The sequence below is a fragment of the Solanum dulcamara genome, chromosome 1, assembly GCF_947179165.1.
Source record: "Solanum dulcamara chromosome 1, daSolDulc1.2, whole genome shotgun sequence".
NCBI classification, from domain to species: domain Eukaryota; kingdom Viridiplantae; phylum Streptophyta; class Magnoliopsida; order Solanales; family Solanaceae; genus Solanum; species Solanum dulcamara.
Genome location: NC_077237.1, coordinates 72,387,400 through 72,406,597, shown reverse-complemented (window position 1 = coordinate 72,406,597; position 19,198 = coordinate 72,387,400). Strand labels below are relative to the sequence as shown.

Here is a 19,198-nt window from a genome sequence, read left to right as displayed (position 1 = left end):
AGGCAGAAGGTTATAAGGAAATTGTGTCAAGTTAATTTCAACTAATAGCATGTTTGGATTGGCTTTTCATTGTTGACTTATAAGCCAAAAGCCGAAAGTTAGAAATTCTAACTTATGACTTTTGGCTTATTTTTAGCATTTTAGCTTAAGCCTGAATGCTTATAAGCACTTTTTAAACTTATCCAAACACTCTTACAGAGCTTAAAAGCTAATTTAATTTAAAATCACTTAAAATAAGCCAATCCAAATGGGTTCTAAGTCCACATTTTCTTGAGCAGTCTCCTTGATGTGGGTAGACTATTTCAGTAATTATCATGTTTCCAGTAGCATTTGAACAATTGTACGTAGTTGGAGATAATCAATCAAAATAAGCTCACTGGAATAGTCATAACTCAATACGGGCTTTTTTAAAGACAATAGTAAAAAAGTATTGAAATGAAACGAACATCAAGGAAGCAAGCAGAACGGATGCGAAAAATTCATCTAGGAAGTTAAAGACGAGACTCAGTTTTTACACTCACTCACAAAAGAGGATGAGTTCATATTCACTTGCCAGACCATTTCATTTTTTAAAGACCATTCCCTCTTTGGCTGTCAACTCAGAAGAGTAAACAACGCAAAAATATAAACACTGCCAGACCATTTCATCTCAGAATTTAAGACATGTACAAAACTTGTCAAACATAGAACCCGGAGGTTGGAATTACATCCATTATAGTGAGGAGTCGGTCAACAAATCACACAAAAATTAATGCCAATATGAATTATTGTTAGGCAAAGGCAAAGGCACCACAATACATGTCATTATATATTGGAAAGGAGCAAGTGCCCCATCCTAATTCATCAGTCACCACAGAAACATCCCAAAAGTTAACAAAAACTTAACTATTTGAACTTAGAACACCAAATCTAGCCATGGGTAAGGGCTTTTTAATACTGGGAGGAAGAATATAACATCCTCACTTCTTTCCGCTCTTTTTCAGGCCAGCACCACCAATGGACCCTTTCTGAGCCTTTGCCTTGAGCTCCTTTAGGGCCTGCAAGGTCATAAAGATGAAGGTTAATTAAGTCATAATGATTGGTCTATCACAAGCTGCAAGGACCAGAAGAACGAGTTACCTTTTCTTCTTCCTTCTTCTTTGCAAGAAAAGCCTTGTCATTCTGCAGATAAATCAAACACGTACAAGTTAGAGAGAGCAGCAAATATCACATGTAAGGCTCATGAATTAATCCGGTGGATACCAAATACTGAGCATGAAGCATGATCCATAACAAAGGTTGTGTTATTAGTCACCTACTCTACCTTATTCATAACATAGATACCAAAGATAATTGCGACCAATAGAGAATCTCTGAATGTGTGACCATCTATATATATATATATATATATTCCTCAAAATGACTGAATAACTTGCATAGCAATATCTATTAGCTTCACTAGAACTGTAGAAGACATATCCACCTAGCTCTGCACCATCAATTAACTAGACTCAAATCCAAACCAGTTGAGTCGACCTATATGAATCCTTATTCCGCTTACCCTTCCCCACACCCATATCAACAAAAAAATGTTGCACCCTATCTATACCACTTGCAACCCTACTAAAAACAACAACAAACTCACAAGATTCCCAATAATTTTGTTGCTATTTTTTCCTTTGATGTTCCCTTTCCTCTTCAAATCTCTTCTCCATTTTCAAAGTGATGGATGCGATCATACCAGCACTAAAGCACCGAATCCCATCAGAACTCCAAAGTTAAGCATGCTTGGGCGAGATTAGTACTGGGATGGGTGACCCCCGGGAAGACCTCGTGTTGCATCCCTCCTATTTTTTAATTACAAGAAAACCCGCGGTCGCTATCCTTTGAGAGCACACAGGTTAAGACCCCAGCTCATATGCAATAACTCGCAAATCATGTTGCATCCCTCCTTTTGTTTGAGGCACTTGAGCCGAGGGTCTTTCGAAAACCTCTCTACCTCTTCGAGGTAGTGGTAAGTTATGCGTACACTCTACCCTCCCCAGATCCCACTTAGTGGATTTCACTAGGTATGTGTTATTTCAAAGTGCTTCCCGAAGCAAATAATAACCTTGTTAATGCAGATACAAGATATAGCTTCATTAATTGCAAAATAGTTGCTAGAGTCTAACAGCATGTTTTCTTGTGCAGACTGTATCCCTAACCAACCTCCCCCTTGCTATCTATAGGGCTGAGGCATAACTATAACCACAAATTTTAAGATCTATAGCTTGTCTACATCTCTGTTAAAACTGTTCAGCAGTATCTTAGTTGCTGGTTTTTGTCATCAAGAAAATTATTTCTGATCAGTTATCCCAAAAAAGGAACAGAAAAATTCAGCTGACACACACAGGCTAAGCACCAATCCCAAATTGGTTTAGGTCCGGTACACGAATCCTTTGTTCCAATTCAGAAAATTCATCACTCATAAGTACAAACTAAATCTACCCAAATTGGAAAGTTCAAATCACCATAACCAATATTTTGAAACAAAAGTGACTATCAGAAACAACCTTTCAACCCGATAAAGGTAGGGATAAGGTTACTGTACATCCAACCCTACCCAAACCCCACTTATGGAATTGCACTGCACTAGGTATATTGTTGTTGTTAATATATTGAATAGACGGATTGTAGTTAAAATCCGCGAGATCTACAAGATAACCGAAGAATCTATACAACTAAAACATCTTGTAAATAATGTTTCCCCAGCTGTACGGAAGGTAAATTATCACAAAAGGATGGACACAAAAACAAATCTTTCATGAATTACCTCATCGTACTCCTTCTTTTCAGACTTTGGTGCCTTCAAAGGCTTTGCCTTTCCACCTATTCAACAAAAGCAGAATCATTATACTTATACCCTTTTGAAAAAATCAATCCCCAAATTAATTGGGTCAACTATATGCGGAGAAAAAAATCAAATCTTTTTAAAAAATTATATCCATTAGAACATAGGTCGGCAATATGGGGTTTGTTATACAAAAAAAAAAATCAAATCTTTTGAAAATTAATATTGATAGAAAAGGTGATTTGAAGTTAGGAAGATGATAAAAGAGATGTCTACCTTGCTTGGAAGACATGGTTGATATTCTAGGGTTGAGAGTTTGGATCTGTTGTTGACCCACGGAAATACTCTTCTCTCCTAACCCAATAAGCTTTTTCTAAAGTGGCGTTGGAATTTTGATGGATAGTGGCGAAATTTATAATATTGGAGGAGAATCGTGGAATTGTTGGAGTAGGAATAAAAATTCTGATTTTACTATCTTATCCTTTTTGTTAAAGTGTGTGAATAGGAGACTCTTAGGGGACTTTTAGGTAATTGAATGAAGAAAAGAGCTAATTGGAGAGTAGGGTTACCATATTCCTTGAGCAACTTGCATTCTATTTTTTCCTTTCTTTTTGTCCACTTTATTTGTTAACTATAATATTATTTAGGATCAATCTATAAATTACAAAATAAAAAAAATAGTCTGAATTTCATATCATCCTTTGTTATATTGATGATGTTCGTTAGCATAATATTGATTCATTGGTTCGTTTCTATAAAATTCTTCGATTCATATTAAGATTATTGAAATTTTTTGATGTACAAAAGTTATTATGATTCAATCTCAATTCATGTCATTCAACACTCATTGAGTCGTCTAATTTTATCATAATAAAATGATATGTCCAAACTATTTGTATGTTGTTATACTAAAAAACAATCGACACAGTTTCAATTTTTAATATTAACAAATGAAAGAAGCGGGTATTGGACTTTAATCCACTTCATTTCATGAATTTTCTACTTCCGTACAATGTTGCTAATCCTATTTCTAAGGTTGCCAATCCACATTCTCCAATGTCCATCTTGGGCCAATCAAATTGTTGTTGGGTCACAAAAATTGATTTTGTTAATACTTTTGTTAGTGACTATTGAGCAGCTTTTATTGAGCTTGGTCCACTTATGAAGAAACGGTTCAGACAAATTAGTTGGTATTGCATAATTTTGCTTGAGTTTGTTTGTTATCCACTATTTCAGTGTAGAATATAACAGACTTATTGTTTGGAAGAATAGTAATTGCTTCTGATCAAGTATTATATTTGACGACCACTTATGATGGATAATTGTGAGCTTTAAATTGATCCGATTTATCAATGAATAATATTAAATGAGTCCAAACAATATTGCCCCATACTTCTTTTTTTGAATTGTACTGATAAAATAAATGATAGATTTTGTCATAATATATTGGACCTATTAAAAAAATAACCAAATTACTATAAATGAATTGATATTTTAGCTAAAATTTGTTGAAAATTAATAAATATAAAACTCGATCTTACCAATGGAATCTAATGTTTGTTGGTTGGATCATCCGACAAAAACCACCGCATGAAAAGAAATTAAATTAAAAATGATTAGTAAAGTCATGTCATTGCAATTGGATAAAGTTCTAATGTAAGTAAAACAAATAGAATATTACCGAAGGATGACAAAGCATAGTAAGTTGCACATATATTATGTTCATGATTTTTTTAGGAGGAGGTAAATACTTATCTGCACCAGTTATATCAAATAATATTAATTTTTGGCATGATTAAAAGAGAAAAAATATTTAATTATTATTTGTGATAATCATGTTTGTTGCCACACATCTCCTCATATATTTATTAGTGCAACTATGAACAAGAACCATATATGAATATTAAAAGCATATAATATATCAGTATATGTATCTTATTATGTGAAAAAAAACTAAAATAAAATAAACAAATAAAAAGACATGGAGAACCAAATAAGAATAAACAACTAAAAGAACATAGACAGATATAATTTATATTTGTCGAGTTCAACTATTAAAATTTTAATATTTTTTTCACATGTGTGTGTAAATATTGAATTTAAAAATACAAAAGCTTTAAATATTAAACTATTAAATTTATATACTAAATTCAAAAAATATATATAAAGTGGACTCATTAAAAGTGTAACTTTGTAATATTATAAACTAATGATATTTTTAATTGCATAACATGGTAAAAATATTCCCTTGCAGTCTTACTCCATATTTTGAAATAAATTGTGTTTCAAACATTAAAATAAAAGAAGAAAAGAACAGCTAAAATAATGAAGTGATGAAGTAGGAGTTGTGACATGACTATTTAGTGAGAAGGTTGTTATTTGTTTATTGTAACTAATGGTTAGTTGTAACTAATTAGTGGTTAGTCAATTAGTTAAATATCTAGTGTACAACTGTCAAGTTAGGCACAAATTAACTCATGTATATATAGTGAAGGATAGAAACATTCTAGCCCTATCTTTACAATTGCAGTTACTAAAACTTCTCTCTAATGGCAGAAGTTCATTGTCTCCTATAGCTAGTTCCTCTTCTCCTCTTCTGTTTTGTTCATCGTTGTTAGATTCTGTTTTCTTCATGGTATCAAAGCTTGTGGCCATTGATATGGTCTAGATTGAGCTATTCGAAGATCAAAAATTATCGAAATCAATGAGAGGAACAATGATGGATGTTCTAGATAATGAGCTGCCAGAAAAGCTGAATCATAATCATCAATTGTATTTGAATACGACAACCACTTCCGGAGTGGTACTGATTTCTATTCAATTAACCGGATCTGAGAATTACTCAGTCTGGAGTCGTTCGATGCGAATCGCCATACTTGGATGCAATAAGTTAGGATTCATCAATGGAACATGTAAGAAGGCTAATTTTGGTACAAACTTGACAGATCTATGGGAACGATGCAATGCGATAGTCCTATCGTGGATAATAAATTGCGTATCAAAAGAGTTACTAAGTGGAATTGTGTATTCTTCTGATGAAAGCTCTATATGAAATGATCTGAAAGAGCGTTTTGATAAGGTTGATGGCTCTAGGATCTTCCAGCTGCACAGAGAAATTACAACCACAACTCAAGGTACGAGTAGCATTTTTAAGTATTTTACAAAGCTACGTTTGTTGGGGGCTGAGTTTGATAGCTTAGCCCCTTTTTCTGGATGCAATTGCGAGAAATCAAGCAATTTCGAGGAGTTTTGAAGAGACAAAAGTTACTGCAATTTCTAATGGGACTGAATGAATCATATGAACAGTCTCGGGGTTAGATTTTGATGTTAGTTCCACTTCCATCTATTAACCAAGCTTATTCTATGATGATTGAATGAGAAATTCAAAGAGTCATAGCCAATGTGACTGGACCATCTATGACTGGGGAAATAACAACTCTCATGATAAGTCGAGGAGGAAATTTCAATAGATTGAAGAAGAACATGGATGTGCAATGTGATTATTGTAAGTTGAAAGGTCATTTAAAGATGGATTGCTATAAGTTGCATGGTTATCCTTCAGATTACAAATTTAAAAGAAAATCAGGTAATACCAACACTCCTTATACACATGATGGAAATCCTAGAAATAATGGATACTAAGTAAGAAGAGAAGAACCTAGAGGAAGAGCATATAATGTGAAGGAAGAGGTTTCTAAATTGTCAGAAGGAACCAGAGGCAAAACACATGACAATGAAGTTTACAGAGGAGTAGCTCAACCTCACAAATCTCAGGATAATTACAATCAGTTGATGAAATTGATAGAAGATCCTTATCACTACAATCGATTGATGTAGTTCCTGGACAAAGAGAAGCAAGAGGAAACCTCCTCAGTAAGCATGTGAAAATTGTCAATTGTCAATTGCAGAATCACCTCCAATATGAAAGGTAACATTCTTGGATCCAATGTGACTGTAAATGAGGATTCAGGTATTGTTTCGACATTTTCTATAAAAGATAAAAGAAAGGAATGGATAGTAGAAAGTGGAGCTACAAATCATATGACATCTAATAAAGAGTTGTTGCAAGAAGAACATACTGTTGTTAGTGATAAACAAGTTCATATACCTAATGGTGAGTAGTAAATGTAACCCACACTAGTAGTTGCGAAATAATTGATGACCAGACTATAGTAATGTGTTTTATATACCTGACTTCAGGTATAACCTATTGTCAATAGCCAAGATAACTAGGGAGTTGTGTTGTTTAGTCAACTTTTTCCCTGAATTTTGCATATTCCAGGACCTCTCAAGTGGGAAGGTGTTGGAGATTGATAGAGAAAAGGAAGATATTTATTTGTTGAAGCATAAAACAAAAGGACAACAAGATAAGCAACAACTGATCAGAAGATTGATTGCTATAAACAATACAGTAGATGTTATGTTGTGGCATAGAAGGATGGGTTATGCCTTTGTTGGTGCAATGTAGAAATTACTAGATATTAATCATAGTGATTGCAAACAAGTTTTAGATAAGTGTGAATTGTGTCCTTTTGCTAAACACACTAGAATGCCTTTTTCTGTTGGTGATACCAAGTCTTCTACTGTTTTTGATTTGACACATTTAGATGTATGGGGTCCTTTTCATGTTCAAACTATTGATGAATATAGATTGTTTTTGACTGTTGTTTATGATCATTCACGTATGACCTGGATATAGTTGCTCAAACTTAAAAGTGATGTTATAGTAGTGCTTCGAAACTTTATACAACTGATCTAAACTCAGTTCAATAATACCATTAAGATATTTAGGTCAGATAATGGATCTGAGTTTGTTAATTCCGAATGTGTACAATTATTTTTGGACAATGGTATAGTGTATCAAAGAAGTAGTGTTTACACTCCTCAACAGAATAGAGTTGTTGAGAGAAAGCATAGATACATTTTGGAGTTGGCCAGGGCAATCAGATTTCAAGGAGCTCTTCCTTTGAAGTTCTGGGGACATTGTGTTTTAGGGGCTGTTTACATGATGAATAGATTACCTTCAGTTGCCTTAAAAGGAAAAACCCCATTTGAGGTATTTCATGGTTACAGAAGTTCTATTAATCATCTCCAAACTTTGAGATGTTTGTGCTATGCTAAAAGGTTGCCTTCAGGTGATAAGTTTGAGGCAAGAGCTGTGCTTGCAGTTCACATGGGGTATTTTCAGTGACTAAGGGTTATGTATTATACAACTTGGTTACTTACTCCTTTTTCTTATCTAGAGATGTACTTTTCAAAGAAGATATTTTTCCCTTTAGGACACAGACACACACTGGTCCTATTTTTCTAAATACCTCTGCAGATCCTTTTGTATCTGAGCCACATGCTTATTTCCCTAATGAGGACCCTATTGTTAGTGAGGTTCCTGCTGTTCTTGTTGATATTGTACCTACTATTGAGGTACCAGTTTTTAGGACTTCTTCCAGAAAAAGAAAGCAGCCTACTTGGATGACAGATTATATTTCCATTAGTGTTGCAGCAAAAACTCCATATCCCCTTTTTCATGTCCTGAGTCATGCTAACCTCTCTCCTTCATATCAACAGTACTTAACTGCTTTCTCTTGTATTACTGAACCAAAATCCTATCACGAAGCTTGTTCAGATCCACAATAGGTCCAAGCTATGAAAGAAGAGATTCAGGCCCTTGAAGACAACCATACCTGACAGTTAGTTCCTCTGCCTTCAGGTAAACATCCTATTGGTTGTATATGGGTCTACAAAGTAAAATTCAAAGATGATGGTCAAATTGAAAGATATAAGGCAAGACTGGTTGCAAAAGGATATAACCAAAGGGAGGGCATTGACTACTTAGATACTTTTTCTCCTGTTGTGAAGATTGTAACAGTGAGAAGTGTGTTATCTATAGTAGCTGCTTCAGCTTTCCACATTCATCAACTAGATATGTATAATACTTTTTTATAGGGTAATTTATATGATGAGGTGTACATGTCCCTGCCTAAGGGATTTTCTAGCTAGGGGGAGTCACAAGGCTTAGTGTGTAGGCTAGTCAAATCCCTATATGGCTTTAAACAAGCTAGCAAACAGTGGAATGTGAAGCTTATTGATGCCTTGCTTACTTTTGGCTTTGTCCAAAGTAGCTTAGATCACTTATTGTTTATCAAGAGAAGGCATGTAAAGATTGTGGTGATTCTGATATATGTTGATGATATGCTGATAGCTGACAATGATTTGGTACTGATTGAGCAAATCAAGAAAGAACTACATGCTAAGTTCAAGATCAAGGATCTTGGAACTCTGATGTACTTCCTAGGAATTGAGTTCAGCAGATCAGACAAGGAAATATTGATGAATCAAAGGAAGTATGCTTTGGAAATGATTAAAGAAGTGAGTCTTACTGAAGCTAAACTATCATGAACACCAACATTAAACTGACAATCACAGAAGTAGATGAAGCAATAGGAACAAAAAATGATCCAATATTGGAGGAGATAAGACCATATCAAAGGTTGATTGGAAGATTACTATACCTAACACTGACTAGGCAGGATTTTTATTTTGCAGTTCAAACCTTGAGTCAATTCTTACAGAAATCAAAAAGATCTCATATGGAAGCAGCATTGAAGATAGTAAAATATATAAAAAGGAAGCCGGCTATGGGAATTTTAATGAGTAACAGAAATAAGAACAAGTTGACAGGATACTATGATGTTGATTGGGCATCATGCCCAAATACTAGAAGATCAGTTATAGGTTTCTTGATCAAACATGGTGAATCTTTAATTTTTTGGAAGTCAAAGAAGCAAACAACCATCTCAAGGAGCTCAGCAGAGTTAGAGTACAGGAGCATGTCTTCCACTATTTCTGAAATAATATGGATTGTTGGTGTCAAGCCCCGGGAGGGTACCCTAGGTGCGACCGACACTCGAAAGCCATTTCTGGCCTTCAAGCCAACCACCTGGTCCAGTCACACTTTCATTCAATCACATTCACTCAATAAAAGACTCAATCATAAGCACACTATTCATATTATAAGGGCCAAAGTCCAAACACTATCAACTCATCAAAACAAGTATAATAAAAGCAATTCAATATAACAGTCCAACCTTCCCACACTCTGGTCTATGAAGCCTCTATTACAATCTAGGAGGTGCCAATGACAAGCCCATGGCTACCAACAAGCAAGAATAAGAAAAGCAAATAGAACGATAAAGAAAGTCTGGCATCCTCCGGAAACTAGGAGGGCTCACCAAGTAGCTGGAGGTGTGTAGATCTTTAATGGTGCGCCGGTTGATGATCTCGGGTACCTGTCTCTAAATCATGAAACGATGCAGGCCAAATGGCGTCAGTACATGGAATGTACGAGTATGTAAAATGGCTGAATAAAACAATATCAGAAAAGGATCAACCAACTCGGAAATCTCAACTCATAAATAAGTAACAACTCACTCAAGTGTCCTAAGTCTAACAAGAAATGGTTTAGATGGGACAAAATCACATGCCACTCAACTTCACTGACTCGGAGTACTATCAAGACCTAAATAGGAGTTTCTCTTATCCGACGATCATCACTTATGAGCCAGTGATAGTACAACAAGCAGACATTGTTGCCACGTCCGTCCATACCTTGACAAGGCATGAACGCCTCCCTAATCATCAATTCCATTAATTAGTCAAGTCCTATCATTTCAGGATAATAAAATAGGAAACATCTGACTTTAACGGTTCGATCCCACGGGAAGCATCCGACTTTAATGGTTCCATCCCTACCTACGTTGGCGGCGTAGTTTTTGGGGTTCAAGTATGGACTATACTCTCACCCGCTTCGGTGCTCGATACTCCTCCCATGACTCCATGCTCATAAAACTCCATCCAATCATCTCAAACAAGCCCTCGTGGCTAGCTTCATTTAGGACCTTGCCAACTCATCAACTCTATCCTCAATTCAACTCATTCAAGTCACAATGGCTAGTCTCGTTTAGAACCTTGCCAACTCATCAACTCTATCCTCAATTCAACTCATTCAAGTCACAATGGCAAGTCTCATTTAGAACCTTGCCAACTCGTCAACTCTATCCTCAAATCAACTCATTCAAGTCTAAATTAGATGTGCATTTATAACATCTCACAACATGACAAACCATTCCTCTCCTCATTTATCACCTCCTTATAACTCATCTCAACTCTAAAATTTTAAAGCAACCATTCAAGAGGAGTAACACATTTAAGGAAATTGACATATTCAACATAATCACATGATTAAGGAAATCAACAAAGCATATTAACAACCCATCTCCATCAACTCATGCTAACATGAAGATTTTAGGGATTTCTTAGCTCAACAACATCAACATAATAAGAATCAAACAAATAGAAGGCAAGACTCATTTGAACATAAACCTATCAAGAAACTCCATTCTTATGGACATTTAACCTCAAATAAAGTATAGGGTACATGGGTGGACTCAACCCATGTTTTGTGTAGCCTTACATACCTTAGAATAGATTATTGAAAAAACCTTATTGTTGGGTCTTCAATGGCAACTTGAAGTCTTGAAGCTCTTAGAGGCAAATCTTGTTGAAGAAGGATTTGGAGAAGAAGAGAGGGGCTTCTAGGGCTTTTTATAGAGAGAGGGAGAGGCTGAAAAATGATCCAAATGTTCAAGGCTTGATACATATATAATTTGGGACAATTCCCAAATTACCCTATCTCCAAAATTCTGAAAAATAGGCTAAAACGCTCTTGGCGCGATAGTGGCGTGTCACGCCACTGCGGCGCCAAGTCAAATTTAGGCTTTAAAACCCTATAGCCCAATAGTGGCGCATCGCGCCAGGGACCAAACTACTGAGGCTGTTTTGTGGTGCGATAGTGGCGCATCGCGCCCTTACAGCACCAAGCCTAAGTTTTCTGGGTTCTGGAAAATAGGCTTGAAAACCCTGCATATCTCGCAGTGGCGTGCCGCGCCAGAGACCAAACTACTAAGGCTTGTTCTTGGCACATCGCGCCACTGCGGTGCCAAGCCCAGGTTTCTAGCAGTTGTCCCCAGGCCTAAAATTCCTATAGTACCTGCCTGTCTTAGGATCGTCATATCTTTTGACTTTGGACTCCAAAAATTACATTCTTGGTGGCATTGGAAAGAAGACTCGACGACCTCTAATTTAGTAGGTCGTGGGCCACCCAGATCGTCATATTTCAAAAGATAGGGTCATTAGAAGTTGACCCCTTATACGAACTCATCCTAAACTTAGCCACGATGAATGTTTTGGACTTAGCTTGGTCCTAGGGGTCCTTTGTGACCCCACATCACCTCTAACACTTTTCAATTTCTCAGGAAATCATCTTAACTCGTGCATATACTTTACAATAATTGAGTTCGACCCTACATGAATACAAGAAGGGTCCGAATCTTAGGGAAACTTTTGGGGGGTGTTACAGTTGGACTATATAAAGAATTGGGTGAAGAGTTGGAAATGCTAGTGGACCTTTTTTGATAGTAAAGCTGCACCACAGATAGTAGCAAATCCAGTATATCATGAGAGAACAAAAAACATAGAAATAGATTGTCATTTCATTAGAGAAAAGATTCAAAAGGGACTGATCAAGCCATTGTTTTTAAGTACACATGAACAACAAGCAGATATAATGACAAAGGGGTTATATAGGTCACAACATGAGTATCTGATTTCCAAGATGGGAGTATTAGATGTTTTTGTACCTACAGCTTGAGGGGGAGTGATGAAGTAGGAGTTGTGACATGACTAGTTAGTTAGAAGGTTGTTATTTATTTATTGTAACTAATGGTTAGTTGTAACTAATTAGTGGTTAGTCAATTAGTTAAATATCTAGTGTACAACTGTCATGTTAGGCACAAATTAGCTCATGTATATATAGTGAAAGATAGGAGCATTCTAGCCCTATCTTTACAATTGCAATTACTAAAACTTCTCTCTGATGGGAGAAGCTCATTGTCTCATATAGCTAGTTCCTCTTCTCCTCTTCTATTTTGTTCATCGTTATCAGATTCTGTTTTCTTCATAAAGTCCCTTCAACTTTATATTTTACATGAATTCATATGTTATACTATTATATATATAGTTGTCTTAGTCATATACAGTAAATATCAATTTGAAAATCAAAATAAAAATATTCAAACTCATGGATTAGTCCCAAACAAAATTATATTTGTAGTGTTTAGGCAATTGAAAATGATAAGTTGATGTGAATAAAAATTTAATCAAAGTTGGTCAAAAATTTATTCACACCAGCATATCATTCTTCAACCTCCTAAACACTAAATCGAGTGTGATTCAATAAAATGAGTAGGATAAAAGCTAACTTCTAACAAGAGTTCTCAATTTTTTTTATCATTTACTATGTATTTTGTAATATTTTTTATAAGGTATAATGTTTTTCAATTTACAATAAAAATCTGATAGTAATAATGTTATTAGAGTTATTTCAAGTTAATAAGTTATCCACGTGTATGTAATACATTATCTTAGATCTTGTTGCATAATAAACTTTATCTAATAATATAAAGATTTGAATAGTTTAATTCAAGATATAAAATATTTCTATTGAAAAAGAAGAAACAATATTTCTTTACTTATTTTTTTTATAAAGATTTTGCACTCTTTTTTTTCTTGCAAATTTTAATATTTTTTTTCCTTTTTAACAATTCTTTTTATTTAATTCCATCTTTCCACATAACATGCTTAACACCACAAGATTAAAGAAGATTTTAATACATACATACATATGTATATATATATATATATATAATTTTAAATAAAAAAAGACATATTCGTTGGAGTATAAATTTAGCAGTTGCTATTTGTTTTAATTGCCACAAGAATGTACGATTATTAGTGTCACGATCTGACCCGTCGAGAGTGGCACCCAGCAACGCCCTTTTAAGAAGTGAACATGCAAAATAAATGAATAAAACTAGTTTAAAACAATAAAGACTGAACCCCCATACCAATCATTAAATAAAATCACTTGCAGAAAACACCCTTAGAATCTGAAAGCCTTGATACCAAAATTCTAAATAAAAGTCTAGAATATGAAGATGCAACCCTAAAACAATAAACCTAAATTAGAATCTAAGAATCTCTGAAGCTGAAAAGAGCTGAGAAGCTAAGAGGAATCCATGACAGCTTGATAAGAATAGCTCACCCTTGGATTCGAAGTCACACATCCCTTAACTGTGAGGTCTTGGATTAGCCGCTGGAATATGTCCTGTACTCAACAAGAAAAAAAACAAGTGCAATATCAATACATAAAGCAACCGTATACGAGTAGGTTCACGCGTCCAGTCCAAAATATTAATGTAAACAAACTACAACCATATAGTAGAACCATTCAACACACATATATAACAGTCACCACATAATATCATTCCAAATCTCATTATCCTGAAACAACAATGCATAACACATGTCCCACATATCATAATATGCACATACCAGTCCTCTCATGGAACCACAAACAAATCATTAATGTAACAGTATAATATCCGAGCCAACCATAATGAATCATACAACTTCTGCTTAATCAGGATATCCAGAACAATAAGAAGGTGCTCGACATACTCCTCCTTTTCCTTGGAGTAGATCAGAATATCATCGATAAAAACAATCACAAAAATATCCAAGAATGGTTTGAACACCCATTCATCAAACTCATAAAAGTTGTCGGAGCATTAGTTAACCCAAAGAACATTATCAAAAACTCATAATGCCCATACCGAGTTCTGAAAGTTATTTTAGATACATCCTCAAGCCTAATCTTTAGCTGATGGTATACCGACCTCAAGTCAAACATAGAAAAGACTGAAGCACCCTACAACTGGTCAAAGAGATCATTTATACGAGGCAAGGAGTACTTATTTCAGATGGTGACCTTATTCAACTGACTGTAATTTATACATATCCTCGACCTACCATCCTTTTTCTTTACAAACAACACAGGAGAACCCCAAGGAGAATCCCTCATCAAGTAGTTCCTAAAGTTGAGTCTTGAGTTCTCTTAACTCTATTTGAGCCATGCAATATGGAGGACTATAAATTGGACAAGTGCCCAGTTCCAAGTTAATACAGAAAATCAATGTCTCTATCAGAAGGATACTAGAAAAATATGTAGGAAACACTTCAGAAAACTCTAGAACCATAAGACTAGACTAGATAGAAGGGAACTCTGCACTAACATCCCACAGATGATCCAAATAGGCAAAATAACCCTGCCCCACTAGTCTGTTAGCCTGGAGGAAGGATATGCTCTTTACTGGCTTATTCTTACATACCTCTTCCCACTCTAATATTTCCCTAACCGGATCTCTAGAGTCACAGTTTTAGCATTAAAGTTAAGCACAACGAAATTAGGGGATAACCATGTCATACCCGAGATCACATCAAAGTCTATCTTATCTAATATCACTAAATCTACCCAAGTTTGCATACCCATAAGTAACACAAAATAAACACTATACACATGGGTTACTAATACATAGTATCTAACTGGGGTAGCAACATAGATATGGACATCAAGGGTATCATAAATCAAATCCAGTCCTAAAGTAAATCTAACAGATACATATGAATAAGTGGAACTCGGATCAAACAATACTATATTCATATGGTCACGGATAAGAATAGTACCTATAATCATGACATCTAATGCCTCAACCTCTTATCTGCCTAGAAAAGCATAACAATGAGCTCTGTTATTGTTATGGGAAACCCCTCTACCTGGTTGCGCAGCTACCTACATTTCCATTTTTTGACCTCTACGGCCTCCCTAATTACCTCATTGCCCATCCTATGGATGTCCTCTACCATTATTTTCTTTGCTCATGGGGACTAGTGCCTTAGTTTGCTATTATTGAACATAGCCGATAGTTTTCTTGTGAGGGAATTTCCTCTTGAATATCCTTGCTCACCACAGTTAAAACATGCACTTTCAAGAGATAGACTGCTGGCTAAGGCATATGAACCTCCTTGTTGAATTAGAGACTTCTGTGGAAACCCTGAATAACCATCCGTGGAAGCGGGTATAGATGATTTAATTGATCGAGCTGAATAATCTTGCTGATAAGAACCTCTGAAGTAAAATTTACTATAGTTACCTGTATTCTTGGGCTACTTAGCCAATGCCTTAGCCTGCCCATCCTATCGAACTCCTTCAAATTTCTTAACAAAGTCATTCACCTAATTGAAACTCCTACCTACGAAGGTTATGTGCACAGATAAAACTTATAATTCAAAATTCAAACCCTTTAACAAACAGATGGATCCTCTCTTCCTCAGTGTTCACCAACTATGTATCATAATGAGATAGCACATGTAGCTTAGCCTCATAGGCAACTATATTCATGTTACCTTCTTTGAGAGCCATGAACTCATCCCTTTTCCGATCCCTCAAAGTCCCGGGCACCTATTTCTCTAGGAACAAAGAATGGAACTAGGTTCAAGTGAGTGGAGGCAAGAATGATGATCGACGTTCCACAAAAGCTCTCTACCACTATTTTGCCTCATTCTGAAGCTAGGAGGTCACAAACTCAACCCTATACTGATGAACAATACCCCACTTATGAAGTCTCTCATAGCAGTACAAGATGAATTCATAGGCATCCTCATTCTCAAAAGCATAAAACATCGGAGACTTTAACTTTAAGAACTTGGTCAGCATCTCATGCTCCATTTCAGTCATTACAGGGCCTAAATTTGGATGAAAGAATGCATTAGTGGCCAATGCTTCATCCATCTTAGGGATCATAGAAGTAACAAGATATGATTAGAACTTGAGCAGTGTGCCCATTGGAAGTGGCTCCGATACTTGCCAACCCACTCAGAAAATATAATACTTGTTGAACTACCCTTGAGTCTATAGGGGGAAGACCAACAATCCCAATGTGTGCCCTCACCTCTGGATCCGCATCCTCCTCAATCTCAGTCTCAACATTCTCTTCCACATTATCTTGGGGTGGGGGATAGGTCGCTTTCCTTGGTATATTTTCATCCTGATCTTCTCCCTTGGTGGGTGTTGACATTTCCCCTGCTTCTGTCTCTATCCTTTCTCTTTTATCTATGTCTACCTCTATCGCTCCCTCTCACTACTGTACTTGTAACATTGCAATGAGTATTATCTATCTATGGAAAGAAGAGTGAAAGAGGTTAGATACTAATTTGGATTGCAAGATACCAATTGGAATCAAGTTATAACACGAAAGAAGAAAGAAGAAAGAATTTCCTAAAGTTATGTAGTCTCTTAAAGAAAAGTATAGACGTCCCTGTACCATTCTGCAAGATATTATAACTCATTTTGGTACAATGAGATCAACAAACCTAGGAATCTGATACCAACTTTGTCATGGCCTGACCAACTATGAGTGACACCCACAAAAACCCTCCAGTGGGAGAACCAACTACTAACCAAAACTTAACCCAACAACACCCTTTTAAGAAGTAAACTACAAAATAAATGAATAAAACTAGTTTAAAACTACAAAGACTAAGTCCCCATAAAGTCAATCAAAATAAAATCATTTGAGGAAAACACCCCCTAGAATCTAAAAAAGTCATGGTTTCAAAACTCTAAATGTAAGTCTAAAATATGGGGATGCAATCCCAAAATAACAAACATAAACTAGAATCCAAGAATGTCTGAGTTCGAAAAGAAATGAGTGAGAAACTAAGAGGAATCCATGGCATCCTGATAAGAATAGCTCACCCTTTAGATTCGAAGTCACACATCCCTTAACTGAGGTCTTGGATCAGCCGTCAGAATGTGACCTGTACTCAATAAGAGAAGAGTAAATGCAGTATCAGTATATAAAATAATTGTATAGTGATAGGATCACGCGACTAGTACCAAACATAAATGTAAGCAAACTATAACTATATAGTAAAACTAGTCAACACACATATATATCAGTTACAATGTGATATCATTCCAAATCTCATTATCCTCAAACAACAATGCATAACACATGTCCCACATGATCATAATATGCATATACCTATCCTCTTATGGAACACACACAAACTGTTAGTGTACCAATGCAGTACCCAAGCTAATAATAATGAATTATACCAAGTGTGGTACCCAAACCAACCATTAATAAAGTTAGTATACCAGCGTGGTATTTGATTCAATCATTAATCAATCATACCAGGCTTGATACCTGAGCCAATCAACAATTACAAACATATGCACAATCACATACACAATAAACAATAACACTTAAGACCACAAGTAAATACACAGGTTCATTGCATGAGATTATCAACATGGTTTTATTTCAATTTAGCTGTTTAGTTTCCTCCACATGAATTGCACAAGTAATACTATAAAGCAGTAGACATGCATAAATATATAATTTGAAAACATACAACCATCACCTACCTTGAATCAAGCCTTGAAAACTCTATAAAACCTAAGCTTTCTCCTTGTTACAAATCTTGGCTTCTTTTTGGTTTATAATAATAATAAAATACCAACAGTCAATGATAACGACTTAATTAAACCCGAATTATAACTAAATCCTAATCACAGGCTAATTCATGATCATTCCATCCAACCTAGGGCTTCCCACCATCAATTTCAAGCTAAAACCCCTTCACAAGCTTACTATTATGGATTCTAATGCTTAAGAATCGAATTTATAAGTTGTGAGAGTAATTAACTTACCTTAATCGATGAATACAATAAAAAATTGATGAAGTCACCCTCACAGTTCTTCAAAACATGATGGCTAAAATATGACTGGTTTTGGGAGTTTTTTGCACTAAATACCAACTTACCCACCATAGCGGCCCCATCCCACCACAGTGGCCTGGCTCTACTATAGTGAGTGATGACGTTGCTATAGCTCCTACATCCCGTTATAGAGTAGGTATCCTTCTATAGAGGGTGCCTGCCCGTGATAGCAGCTTGCACAATACCGTAGCTCAAAAATTCCCTCAAAAGGCCTTATTTTACAACACACCTTTAATTCTTGACGTTCCAAACCATATGTTTCATGCCAAGTTCATTTTCGGGAGATCTACTCACCCAAATTCAATTTCGTAAGCCGTATGAACTCCTGAATGTTTTAGCGATTAGAAAAACCATACCTTTAAATTATCTTTAACCCATTTCTGAATTGCCTTCCCTACACCTCACCTACTCAAATTCCCTCTAAGTTTGGCCTAGCCTCAAAATTTCTAAGTCATTCCCCAAAAATATTCCAATTCAAGTCTTTCCCCATTGGTCTACCCATAACGACCAGAACGGATCGTTATAACTAGGGGAAAATATTCGATTTCCATATATAAATATTTGGTTTTATCAAGTTTATTAGTGGCAAATATCATATTTCCACTAAAAACCTTTTTTTTGGGTGTAGCACCTCAAGATTTGAAAGTTTT

General features: G+C 35.6%; 1 long non-coding RNA gene and 1 other non-coding gene across 2 annotated transcripts; one reads left to right on the top strand and one right to left on the bottom strand.

Annotated features, from left to right (window-relative positions):
* Positions 1-737: 737 nt before the first annotated feature.
* On the bottom strand, positions 738-3,242 carry LOC129898666 (uncharacterized). The gene is made up of 4 exons (XR_008769431.1): positions 3,086-3,242; positions 2,792-2,847; positions 1,120-1,161; positions 738-1,037 (listed from the first exon to the last, which is right to left on the bottom strand). It is a non-coding gene; the product is annotated as an uncharacterized LOC129898666 (long non-coding RNA).
* On the top strand, positions 1,707-1,824 carry LOC129903750 (5S ribosomal RNA). The gene has a single exon (XR_008770289.1). It is a non-coding gene; the product is annotated as a 5S ribosomal RNA (ribosomal RNA).
* Positions 3,243-19,198: the final 15,956 nt, after the last annotated feature.